Consider the following 14,221-nt stretch of genomic DNA (forward strand, 5'->3'; position numbering starts at 1 on the left):
GGCTGTTTTGTTTTGTTTTTTTCGAGACAGAGTCTTGCTCTCTCACCCAGACTGGAGTGCAATGGCACCACCTCGGCTCATTGCAACTTCCGCCTCCTGGTGAAGTTCAAGCAATTCTCCTGTCTCAGCCTCCAGAGTATCTGGGATTACAGGCGCCTGCCACCACACCCAGCTAATTTTTGTGTTTTTAGTAGAGATGGGGTTTCTCCATGTTGGCCAGGCTGGTCTCAAACTCCTGACCTCAGGTAATCCACCCACCTCAGCCTCCCAAAGTGCCGGGATTATAGGTGTTAGCCACCACGCCTGGCCCAGAGATGGCTTTTATTACATTGAGGTATGACCTTTGTATGCCAATTTTGCTGAGAGTTTTAATCCTAAAGGGATGCCGGATTTTGTCAAATCTTTTTTCTGCATCTATTGAGATAATCATGTGATTTTTGTTTTTGATTCTGTTTATGTGGTGTATCATATTTATTGACTTGCACATGTTAAAGCATCCCTGCACCCTGGTATGAAACCCACTTGATCATGGTAGATTATCTTTTTGATATGTTGTTGGATTCAGTTAGCTAGTATTTTGTTAAGGATTTTAGCATCTATGGTCATCAAGAATATCAGTCATCAAGGATATCAAGGATATCAGCTAATTTTGTATTTTTAGTAGAGATGCGGTTTCTCCATGTTGGTCAGGTTGGTCTCAAACTCCTGACCTCAGGTGATCCAGCCGTCTCAGCCTCCCAAAGTGCTGGGATTACAAGGGTGAGCCACCATGCCTGGCTTTGTTGGTAATTTTTTAATTACCATTTCAATCTTGCTGCTTGTTATTGGTCTGTTTAGGGTATCTAATTACTCCTGGTTTAAGTTAGAAGGGTTGTATTTGTCCTAAACCCATTTATAATACTCTCCTATAATCTAAATACTCAATTATGGAAAACGATTAAATAATGGAAAATCCAGAATATAACACTGTGATGGCACTAAGAGTGTTTATTAAAAGCATATAATATAGGAGTAGACATGAAACTGAATTTTTTTTAATTTTTAAAAAGCATATAATAAATACAAAACAATTATAAGTGTATTTTTTTTTTTTTAATAGAAATAAGGTCTCACTATGTTGGCCAGGCTGATTTCAAATTCCTTAGCTGAGGCTATCCTCCTGCCTTGGCCTCCCAAAGTGTTAGGATTACAGACATGAGCCACCACTCCAGGCCAATAATTATAAGTTTTAAAATGTTTTAACAAATTGAATTAAATTACCTTATGTAAAAAATGTGCACAAAACAAGACTGAAAGAAATATCTGCCACTAATATAAAACTATAAGTACTGTCAGGGAAAAAATTGTATAAGCAATCATAAAATTCCACTAAAATAAATATATGGTTCTATTAAAGTGAACATATCAATCAAAAATAACAAAACATGTTCTTTTTCTTTTTTAGTTGGTGGTATGGATTGGAACACACATTCTTAATTCAAGAACTTTTATACTAATAAAACTTAACCCTGGAAACCAACAACTTATCAGCGATGCTCTATTTTTCCAGCTCAGTACCACTTCAGTTCAAATGCTATAGGAAGAAAACCTGGTAACTTTAAATCTCAATTACTGATCACAGACATCAGAAAAAAGAACAAAGAATAAATCTAAGAATAAAAAGAGAAGAGAAATGCAGGGAGAGAATGAGGAGCCAGAATGAAAGAAGAGAAGATGGGTTAAGGAATGGGGAGAAATGGGAAAAGGAAAAGTTAAAGAAGGCAGGGATAGGAGACCAGGAAATTTTTTTTTTTTTTTTTTTTTTTTTTGAGACGGAGTTTCGCTCGTTACCCAGGCTGGAGTGCAATGGCGCGATCTCGGCTCACCGCAACCTCCGCCTCCTGGGTTTAGGCAATTCTCCTGCCTCAGCCTCCTGAGTAGCTGGGATTACAGGCACGCGCCACCATGCCCAGCTAATTTTTTGTATTAGTAGAGATGGGGTTTCACCATGTTGACCAGGATGGTCTCGATCTCTTGACCTTGTGATCCACCCTCCTCGGCCTCCCAAAGTGCTGGGATTACAGGCTTGAGCCACCGCGCCCGGCCTGAGACCAGGAAATTTTAAAAACGGTAATAATAAAAAACGACTTGGGAAGGATCAGGCCCTCTGACAAGGGGAGAAAAAAGCCCAAGGGCAACTGTATTAATATTCTCATTTTCAATTCCTTTCCTTTTGCATATCTGTCAAATTATTACAATACTCTGTAAAAGCAGCTTCCCGAAACAAAGTAGCAACTCAAAATCTCAGTAAGCTATCATAGTCACACTTCTAAAATAATAGCTGCACTCAGGAATTTCCCAAGTTACAAATTAATCCAGGAAATTGCCCAATTTACATTAAAAGATGGCTTTGGGAATCACATTTCAAGCCTGAGAAAAAATTAATACATAACTCACAGCAACATTTATGTGTGTAACTGCTACTAACATGTCAATACTAGGTTATACTGTATTCATGAGAAAGAAGTTTTCTGTCTTCTCTCTGGGGTCTCAGAGGCATTTTGGAGCCTCAGCTTCCTCATCAATAAAATAAAGGGGGCAGACTGAATAACCAGCCAACTCTACACAGACCATAAATCTATAATGAGAGAATAATGTGAAGAAAAAATATTCATGTTTCCAAATTAAATATTGAGTATTCAAGATAAATGATGCCAATGTTTCTATTGACAAAATTAAAAGCCAGCAATTATATGTTCATTGTCCTTTTCTTTTTTTTTTTTTTTTTTCCGAGACAGATTCTTGCTCTGTTGCCCAGGCTAGAGTACAGTGGCGCGATCTCAGCTCACCGCAACCTCTGCCTCCTGGGTTCCAGCAATTCTCCTGCCTCAGTCTCCCAAGTAGCTGGGACTACAGGCACACACCACCATGCGCGGCTAGTTTTTGTATTTTTAGTTGAGACGGGGTTTCACTATGCTGGCCAGGCTGGTCTCGAACTCCTGACCTCGTGATCCAACTGCCTCAGCCTCCCAAAGTGCTGGGATTACAGGCATGAGCCACCACATATGGCCTTTTTTTTTCTTACTGATCCATAAAATCCAAGTCTGGAAACTATTTCCCTGTACCACATATAAAGTAACCTCAAATGATTCTTATTATAACAATTTTTAAAAAGATATTTTTATATACCACCTGACATGCAAAAAGAGCTCCACAAAGGTTGACTAATTATTCAAACCAGCAACAATGTGATTAAAGAAGAAAAATGTTGTTGAATTAAACATAACTTTCAAGGAAAAACATTTTCAAAGCACTCTACCAATAGATAAACTAGTATACCTATAGAAAACATGTAAAAAACAATTATTATTATTATTATTATTATTATTTTTGACAGAGTCTCCCTCTGTCACTCAGGCTGGAGTGTGATGGAGCGATCTCAGTGCACTACAACCTCTGCCTCCCAAGTTCAAGCAATCCTCCTGTCAGCCTCCCCGGTAGCTGGTAATACAGGCATGTACCACCATGTCTGGCTCATTTTTTTTGTATTTTTAGTAGAGATAGGTTTTTGCCATGTTGGCCAGGCTGGTCTCAAACTCCTGACCTCCAGTGATCTGCCCACCTTGGCCTCCCAAAGTGCTTAGATTACAGGCATGAGGCACAGCGCCTGGCCAGAAAACATGTAAATTTTTATTTGAACAGAATAGTATTAGAATCTTCTTTGTGTAAGAATGTAACTGTGAAGAATGAATTCAGTTTGTGAGACCTTGCTTTCAGTCAGTTTAAGTCTGAGAATTAGCCAGAAGACACTACTTTCAGGATCTATAACTGTCCACAAGCTCTGTGTTTGCAAAACTAAGCCTCCCCTTTTTACTGTCTGCTGCACATCGGCGTACTTGGCTGAAAATGGAAGGCCAAGAAGAGAGGTCACAGTACCCTGATTCATACTGAGGAACATTTCAATAGCTCCAGTAAGCTTTTCTTTATGCATCAATTTCCTTCAATTCAGCTGGAATAAAATACTGGTTCAGATTTTTCCTAAGCACCCCTGTTTTATGGCAAACTAAAAAAGAAAATTTGAGTCACTAGCCTATAGAAACAAGATTTAATGGGTCCTGACACTGTGGAAAAGAGGGAAGTATGTTTATGTGGATATGGAAACAAATATGGATAAGATATTTTTATAATGGTGGTTCTTTTTTGGTGGTGGGATCACAAATTTAGCCTTTTGGTGTTTCCTTCCGTGCTATTTGTTTTCCAGGTTTTCCCTATTGAGCACAAATGAATACATTTATCTATGATCAACACACACATACTTTGTAATTGGGGGAAAACAATTGGTAAGCGACAAGTACCTATAAGAGGGCTAAAAAGAAACAAACACAATAATATGTAATTCAACAGAGCACTGGAAAAAACACAAACAAAAAAATAACAGGTAACTAATGAAAGATAACAACTTCAGAGAGAGGAAAAAGAACAAAGAATAAATCAGTGGTTTCTAGACCAGTAAGCATACAAATGAGCCTAGGTTACAGACTTTATGAAGGTGTAACAGGTGTTTTACTTTATCAACAATAAAGAGTGCAATCCGTGATGAAGAGCTAACAATTATGAACTGCCCCAAATAACAGCATTACCACTCATAAGGCAAAAATTATAGGAAACAAAAACTAGGCAGAAATAGATAATGAATTTTAATTTAGATCTAATCTAGATTTAAATTTATATTGCTAGATCAAAAGCATCTTGAAAGCAGAATACACCTTTTCAAATACCCGAAGAACATCTTACAAAACTTGTGTAATATTAGGACACAAAGAAAACCATAATAAATTTCCAAAATCAGAAGTAGTTGAGTCAGGCCGGGCGTGGTGCCTCATGCCTGTAATGGCAACACTTCAGGAGGCTGAGGCAGGCAGATCACTTGAGGTCAGTAGTTTGAGACCAGTCTGGCAAACATGGTGAAACTCCATCTCTACTAAAAACACAAAAAATATTAGCCGGACGTCGTGGCTCATGCCTGTAAACCCAGCTACACGGGAGGCCGAGGCAGGAGAAATCACTTGAACCTATGAAAAAGGTTGCAGTGAGCCGAGATCACGCCACTGCACCCCAGGCTAAGCAACATAGTGAGACTCTGTCTCAAAAAATAAAATAAGTAGCTGAGTCAGTAACCAGAGCAATCTCGGCTCACTGCAACCTCCACCTCCCAGGCTCAAGCAATTCTCCCACCTCAGCCTCCTGAGTACCTGGGATTACAAGTGCCTGCCACCATGCCCGGCTAATTTTTGTATTTTTAGTAGAGACAGGGTATCATCATGGTGGCCAGGCTGGTCTCAAAGTCCTGACCTCAGATGATCTGCCTGCCTCAACCTCCCAAAGTTCGGGAATTACAGGCGTGAGCCACTGTGCCCAGCCTCCAATGGGATTTTAATGTATCCAAAATATAGAAAATGTGTCTAAATTTGTATTTACAAAACAATATTGGTGCCAAAAAACTTCAGAAAAATCTCATATATAAATACATATATGAAACTCCTCAATAAAAAAGTACCAACAAAATTACTAGTACATTATAAGAATAAACCATGTCTCAGTGAGATTTGTTTCACAAATAAAGTCCAACACCAACACCAACATTAAGAATTGTGTTGATATAATTCGGCATGCATTAAATGCTCAAAGAAGAAAAATCATATGGTTATCTCCTTTACATGAGTTTTAAAAGACAAAAAAAACCTATATCTCTCATCTAATACCAAATATCAGAGCATGCTGACTAATGGGGAAACTACAGGAGTACTCCCACAAAGGACAGCAACGAGACAAAGATGTCCATTATTATCACAATTGCTTAGCATTGTTATTTCATATTAGATAGGAGAAATAAAAAGTATAAAAACTCAGAAAAGAAACTTTCCCAGGAAAACCCAAAAACTGACAAGAGAATACTATAAAGTATTTCTGGATACAAAATTAATATTCTGAAACAAGGTAATACTCTGAAGTAGCCTTCATATATTCATGGCCAGATAATAAATACAATGTGCTGAAACAAGAGGATTGCTTAAGCCCAGGAGTTCAAGGCCAGCCTGGGCAACATTGCAAGTAGAAAGAAAAAGAGACAAAGAGGAAGCGGGGCGGGGGAGGAGAGGAGAGGAGAGAAAAGAGAAGAGAAGAGAGAAGAGAGAAAAGGAAAGAGAAATATAAGGGAAACATACAACATACCAATATACCACAGCAGTTAAGAACTGGGAATAAAGGGAGAAAACTAAAGCTATATTGACACAAAATAAAACTTATTTATTTCTGAGGAGAAATTCATGAAAGAATAAAAAAAAGAAAACTTATTTAGAAAAACATAGAAAACATTTAGAAAAACTAAAACATTTAGAAAAACTTATTTAGAAAACTTATTTAGAAAAACATACTTGAGTGGGACATTCAACATTATTAAGATCAATTCTAAGTTGCTATACAAATTTGGCATGACCCAAATAAAAACTGAAGTACTACATTTTTCTTTTCTTTTTTTTTTTTTTTTAACCAGACAAGCTGATTCTAAAGTTCATGCAGACATAACAATTAAGCGGCCAGGCACGGCGGCTCATGCCTGTTAACTCCAGCACTTTGGGAGGCCGAGGTGGGAGGTTGTGGGCACACAACACCATGCTCAGCTGATTTTTTATAGCCATAGGATTTTGCCATGTCGCTCAGACTTAGTTTTATTTTTCAAATGAGATTTTACCAAAGTTATTAATGGTAAGGAATACTTAAGGCTGAGGTCAGGAGTTTGAGACCAGCCTGGACAACATGGTGAAACTCCGTCTCTACTAAAAATACAAAAATTAGCTGTGGTGGGAGCCTGTAATCCCAGCCTACTCCATAGGCAGAGGCAGGAGAATCACTTGAATCTGGGAAGTGGAGGTTGCAGTAAGCTGAGCTTATGCCACTGCACTCCAGCCTGGGCAACAAGAGCAAGACTCCGACAAAAGAAAGAAAGAAAAAGAAAAAGAAAGAAAGAGAGAAGAAGAAAGAGAAGAAAGAAGAAAGAAAGAGAGAGAGGAAGGGAAGGAGGGAGGGGGGAAGGGGAGAGGGGAGGGAGGGAAAAGAGAATGAGAGAAGGAAAGAGAGAGGAAAACAAAAGAAAAAATAACAATTAAGCAAAAGCAGAAAAAAAGAAAAAACCTCTGAAGAAAATGTAGACTAGCCTATTAAATATTAAAATATTAGAAGACACAACACTGAAAGTGGTATTGTACTGGTACAAAAACAGATTAATGGAAGCCGGGCGCGGTGGCTCAAGCCTGTAATCCCAGCACTTTGGGAGGCCGAGGCGGGTGGATCACAAGGTCAAGAGATCGAGACCATCCTGGTCAACATGGTGAAACCCCGTCTCTACTAATACAAAAAATTAGCTGGGCATGGTGGCGCGTGCCTGTAATCCCAGCTACTCAGGAGGCTGAGGCAGGAGAATTGCCTGAACCCAGGAGGCGGAGGTTGCGGTGAGCCGAGATCGCGCCATTGCACTCCAGCCTGGGTAACAAGAGCGAAACTCCGTCTCAAAAAAAAAAAAAAAAAAAAAAACAAAAACAGATTAATGGAACAAAGCAGAAATCCCTAAAAATACCCAAAATATGAACACTTGGTATATAATAAAGCTGCTTTTTAAAATCTGTGAAGTCATGGGACAACTGGGTAGTTACCTAGAAAAAAGTAAATCCGATGCTTGCTTCACACTGCATACCAAAATAAATTCCAGATGGATCAAAGGTATAGTAACATTATATAACTGACCAAATGTAGAAATACTATTTTCACTCTACACATACAGCTAGTGAGCCAAAATAACCTAAATTTCTAAGACTTTCATAATCTAAGCTTATGAAAAACTTAGAAAATGAAGGGTTTCAGTTTTTCTTTTAAGTCAAGATGCTGCAATACATAAGTTTTCTCACTAACTAAATTTATTCTTCTTTCTTTTCTTTTTTTGAGACAGGGTCTCTCTGTCACCCAGGCTGGAATGCAGTGGCACAATCTTGACTCACTGCAGCCTCAACCTCCTGAGCTCAAGTGATCCTCCCACCTCAGCCTCCTGAGTAGAGCTGGGACCACAGGCACACAACACCATGCTCAGCTGATTTTTTGTAGCAATGGGATTTTGCCATGTCACTCAGGCTTAGTCTTAATTTTCAAATGAGGTTTTACCAAAGTTATTAATAAGGTATACTTAAGGCTGTAAGCAAAGCAACTAGCTCTACAGTCAAACCGCCCTGAGCGCTCCTAATCTTGTCTGATCTCAGAAGCAGGGTTGAGCCTGGTTAGTACTTGGAAGAGAGAAACACAACTAATGACTGAATACAAAGCTCATTTCACATAGTTCTTTTCTTTTTTTTTTCATTTATTTATTTATTTATTTATTTATTTATTTTTCCACCAACCCAGTATCTTTTGACTTCAATTTTTTTTTTTCACACATAGCTCAATAAAAACATATTACGGTTGAAAAGCAACTCCCTAAAAATTAAAAAGTGACAAATAAGTACATACAGAGATAAAGAAGTATTGTAAAAGTAAATTATTGACCCAATCTGATTTATTAAGAACTGCAGGTAGGCCGGGCATGGTGGCTCAGGCCTGTAATCCCAGCATTTTGGGAGGCCAGGTGGATTACAAGGTCAAGAGTTCGAGACCAGCCTGGCCAACACGGTGAAACCCCATCTCTACTAAAGATACAAAAAAAATTAACCAGGTGTGGTGGTGCACGCCTGTAATCCCAGCTACTTGGGTGGCTGAGGCAGGAGAATCTCGGAGGTTGCGGTGAGGCAGGAGAATCTCGGAGGTTGCGGTGAGCCAAGATTGCGCCAGGTCACTCCAGCCTGGGCAACAGAGTGAGACTCTATCTCAAAAAAATAAAATAAATAAAGAACTGCAGCTAATTCCAAAATGGGTCAAGAAAATCCAGATGAAGATTTTTCTTAGCTCTGGTCTCCTCTTAATCCTCCAAGCATACAGTACAGTGTCAAATCTTTAGCAGGGCTGGCTTTTCTCTTACTTTCTCCCTTCAAACTTTCCTTAATAGATAATTGTATAACTAACAATTCTACCTAATATGTAATTTGAGAATACAAATAGACAAAACAATACCCTTAAAATGAAAAAGCTAAAACTATAATCTCTTTTTTTTTATTTAATTTTTTTAATAAAGATGAGGTTTCACCATGATGGCCAGGCTGGTCTTGAACTCCCGACCTCAGGTGATCCACTCACCTCGGCCTCCCAAATGCTAGGATTACAGCTAAAACTATAATCTTTTGTAGTTACCAATAAATAGTCTGAAATTATAAGTCCTGTGAGACTATCATAATAGAAGAACAAGAAAGTAATGACTTGTTAAAAATCAGAATGGGAGTCATGACAAAAGCATTAGCCAGGGCTAGGTGTGGTTGCTCACGCCTGTAATCCCAGCACTTTGGGAGACCGGAGGATCACTTGAGCCCAAGAGTTCAAGACTAGCCTGAGCAACATAGTGACAACCTGTCTCTATAAAAAATACAAAAACTGGCCAGGTGTGGTGGTACAGGCCTGTAGTCCAGCTACTCAGGAGGCTGAGGTAGGGGATACTTGAGCCTGGGGAGATAGCAGCTGCAGTGAGTAGTGACAGCACCACTGCACTCCAGCCTGCACTCTCACTCTGGGTGACAGAGTGAGACCTTGTCTCAAAAAAAATAAAAAATAAAAGCAGGGCCGGGCGCAGTGGCTCACACCTGCAATCCCACCACTTTGGGAGGCCGAGGCGGGTGGATCATGAGGTCAGAAGTTTGAGTAGAGCCTGACCAACATTGTGAAACCTCGTCTCTACTAAAAATACAAAAATTAGCTGGGCATGGTGGCACATGTCTGTAATCCCAGCTACTTGGGAGGCTGAGGCAGGAGAATTGCTTGACAAAAATTAGCTGGGTGTGGTGGCACATGCCTGTAATCCCAGCTACTCAGGAGGCTGAGGCTGGAGAACTGCTTGAACCCAAGAGACTGGGGTTGCAGTGAGCCGAGATCACACCATTGCACTCCAGCCTGGGCAACAGAGCAAGACTCTGTCTCAAATAAATAAATAAATAAACTAAAAGCATTAGCCAATCAGAAATTTCAATTCAGCATCTCAACCAATTCATTACAATTTATTTAAAATATTTTATTCAGAGAATTCAGTAAAAGTACAATGTCCTTAAGAGGAAATCTGATCACAAACCTATCAATTTAATTCTTGCAACTGGAAAAATACCGGTTGGCAAAAAAATAATGTCAAGAAGTTATGGAACCAAAAATATCATTTCCTTCCCAACTCTAACAATCATATCGCAACTTATACCAGAAGGCAAGAGAGACAAGAGCACCCTGGATGGTTGAAAGACTTGTAGAATCAGTCAAAACCTCTGAATGGAGAAGAAAAGAACTTTTAGGGCTTCTTCCATAAAATGAGACTACTGGAGTAAATGATCTCACATTCTTTCCAGAATTAAGGGACTGGAGATAGATTATTTTCTAACTATGAATTTCATTGGTTTTTCTAGTCTTATACATATAAAAAAGATAGCACAAGACTTTATCTTAATTTTCAGGGCACATAAAAACTGGCTGTTTTTTTTCTTAAAAAAAATAAAAATTGGGTGTGGACTGTGTATACGTGACTCAGCAAGACAAGTATACATATACTCAACAGTATATACAATCCACACCTATTTTTTTTAAGAAGAAAATCCTTACTATTTGACACTATTTTCCTCAACAAATAACTAATACGATACTAATTGATTAGGTTTGTTGTTGTTGTTGTTGTTTTGAGACAGAGGGCTCTCTCTCCAGGCACCAGGCTGGAGTGCAGTGGCACAATCTCGGCTCACTGTAACCTCCGCCTCCCAGATTCAAGCAATTCTCCTGCCTCAGCCTCCTGAGTAGCTGGGACTACAGGTGCGCACTACCACGCCCAGCTGATTTTTTTGGTATTCTTTAGTAGAGATGGGGTTTCACCATGTTGGCCAGGATGGTCTCAATCTCTTGACCTTGTGATCCACCCGCCTCGGCCTGTTGTTGTTGTTTTGAGACAGAGTCTTGCTCTGTCTTCTGCACTCCGGAGTGCAGCAGTGAGATTCTTGTGCCTCACTCTCCTGAGTTGCTGATATTACAGGCGTGCGCCATCACACCCAGCTAATTTCTGTATTTTTAGTAAAGACAGGGTTTCATCATGTTGCCCAGGCTGGTCTCAAACTCTTGACCTCAAGTGATCTGCCCGTCGTGGCTTCCCAAAGTGCTGGGGCTGCAGGCATGAACCACCACGGCCAGTCTCTAACTGGTTAATTTTAAAACAAAAAGAAGTTACCATACTAGAAGCTATTAATTAGACCTGAAATAAGTAATCACGAACATAATTTTTTGTTCTTCCAGGAGTATTTCAAACTCAGTGGATTGTATCGTTTCCATTCTATGAAATCTGAATGATTTTTCCCACAGAAATAATTAAGTAATAGAGCCTTGTTCACAAAACTTGAAAACTCAAATCCCTAGGAGAACACTATAGAGGACTAAAGGACAAACAATATAAGGATGGAACACCTTCACACGGTGTCAAAGATTTATGGGGAGAGAAAAAGGATTCTTAAGTAATTTCACATGCTTATGAAATGTGTATGCTAAAATAAATATCAGAACAGATGTCTTTATTTAAACTTCTATCAAATATTTAAGAAACAGATTATTACTATTTTATTTAACCTACCCCAAAACATACAATGGGAACAAGTATATACTTGCAGCTTATCAATTTATTCAGGATTTGTTTATTGTCTGTCTTCCCCATTAGCCTTTAAGCACTATGAGGACAAATATCACTTCTGTCTCATTCACCATTACACCAAGCATAGTGCCTGGCCTCAGTAGTGCTCAGTTAAGTCCTGCTGAATCAATGTTGCTCAATTTTAAGTTCTCATATGAGATCAGCATAATACTGATACCAAAAATTGACAAAGAAAGGAGAAAAAAGAACCAGAAACATAAGCATACGTAATTTTTGTTAATCGTTGTTTTTAGAGAAAGGTTCTTGCTCTGCTGCCCATGCTGGAGTGAAGTGGCATGAACATAGCTCACTATAGCCTCAAATTCCTGAGCTCAAAAGATCCTCCTACCTCAGCCTCTCAAGTATCTGGGACTACAGGAATGAGTCACCAAACCAGCTGATTATTTATGTTTTATACATACATACCCAAATCCTAATTAAAATAGTAGCAAATTAAATTAAACAGCAAAATCCTGACTGTAGGAAACTTTTAGGAAAAGTGATTCAGTTTCCTTCAACACAAAAAAGCAAGATTGAAAGAGAACCTACAGATTGAAAAAGATCTTAAAGACTACATCTCAAGCAATTACAACTTACAGACCTTATTTGAGTCCCAATCCAATAAAACAATTGGGAACATGAACACTAAATGAACATTTGATAATTTGTTAAAGAATAAGTTCAAGGGCCAGGCGCGGTGGCTCATGCCTGTAATCCCAGCACTTTGGGAGGCTGAGGCAGGTGGATCACGAAGTCAAGAGACCGAGATCATCCTGGTCAACATGGTGAAACCCCGTCTCTACTAAAAATACAAAAAATTAGCTGGGCATGGTGGCACGTGCCTGTAGTCCCAACTACTTGGGAGGCTGAGGCAGGAGAATTGCCTGAACCCAGGAGGCGGAGGTTGCGGTGAGCCGAGATCGCGCCATTGCACTCCAGCCTGGGTAACAAGAGGGAAACACCGTCTCAAAAAAAAAAAAAAGAAAAAAAGAATAAGTTCAACTTTCCCATCTTGCAAGATGGCGGGTGAAAAAGTTGAGAAGTCAGACACTAAAGAGAAGAAACCCAAAGCCAAGAAGGCTGATGCTGGTAGCAGAGTGAAAAAGGGTAACCTCAAGGCTAAAAAGCCCAAGAAGGGGAAGCCCCTTTGCAGCCGAAATCCTGTTCTCGTCAGAGGAATTGGTAGGTATTCCCGATCTGCCATGTATTCCAGAAAGGCCATGTACAAGAGGAAGTACTCAGCGGCTAAATCCAAGGCTGAAAAGAAAAAGGAGAAGGTTCTTGCAACTGTTACAAAACCAGTTGGTGGTGACAAAAACGGCGGTACCCGGGTGGTTAAACTTCGCAAAATGCCTAGGTATTATCCTACTGAAGATGTGCCTCGAAAGCTGTTGAGCCACGGCAAAAAACCCTTTAGTCAGCACGTGAGAAAACTGCGAGCCAGCATTACCCCCGGGACCATACTGATCATCCTCACTGGACGCCACAGGGGCAAGAGGGTGATTTTCCTGAAGCAGCTGGCTAGTGGCTTGTTACTTGTGACTGGACCTCTGGTCCTCAATTGAGTTCCTTTGCGAAGAATGCATCAGAAATTTGTCATTGCCACCTCAACCAAAATTGATATCAGCAACATAAAAATCCTAAAACATCTTACTTCAAGAAGCAGCAGCTGCAGAAGCCCAGACACCAGAAAGGTGATATCTTCGACACAGAAAAAGACAAATACGAGATTACAGAGCAGCACAAGATTGATCAGAAAGCTGTGGACTCACAAATTTTACCAAAAATCAAAGCTATTCCTCAGCTCCAGGGCTACCTGAGGTCTGTGTTTGCCCTGACAAACGGAATTTATCCTCACAAACTGGTGTTTTAAATGTCCTAATAATCTAATTAAATAACTGATTACCTTTTAAAAAAAAAAAAAGAATAAGTTCATTTTCCATAGTTAGGATAATGCTATTACAGTAATTTATGTGATCTTTCGGAAATTTACAAAAATAACTTTACAGATTAAACGATATGACTGGGATTTGCTCTAAAATAACTGAGCAGAGGGTATGCATATAAAATAAAATTGACAGTTACTGGGGCTGTATGGTGTTATGACGTGTGTGTGTATATATATATGTATGGTGTGTGTATATATGTATATACATATATATGTATGGTGTGTGTATATATACATATATATGTATGGTGTTATGACATATATGTGTGTGTATGTGTATATATACACACACAGACACACACACACATATATTAGGTTTTCGTCTACAGCTCCTGGCTCGTGACTCCCGTAGCCCTTTATTTAGAGTCTTTTGTTATAATGTTAGGTATGTCAGTTCTCAAGGGCAGGCCTCAGGAAACAGAATCTCTCAGACCTTCTCCCACCCTCCCTTCAACTGTCCT

At 39.4% G+C, this 14,221-nt stretch overlaps 1 protein-coding gene and 1 pseudogene across 4 annotated transcripts in view; one reads left to right on the forward strand and one right to left on the reverse strand.

Annotated features, from left to right (window-relative positions):
• Nucleotides 1–14,221, reverse strand: part of UBAP1 (ubiquitin associated protein 1) — a 100,379-nt gene that overhangs the window by 70,209 nt on the left and 15,949 nt on the right. The window lies entirely within an intron of this gene.
• Nucleotides 12,816–13,685, forward strand: LOC105724545 (large ribosomal subunit protein eL6-like; annotated as a pseudogene).

Source organism: Aotus nancymaae, unplaced genomic scaffold, assembly GCF_030222135.1.
Source record: "Aotus nancymaae isolate 86718 unplaced genomic scaffold, 86718_ANA_hifiasm-v0.15.2.pri h1tg000003l, whole genome shotgun sequence".
Taxonomy (NCBI): Eukaryota; Metazoa; Chordata; class Mammalia; order Primates; family Aotidae; genus Aotus; species Aotus nancymaae.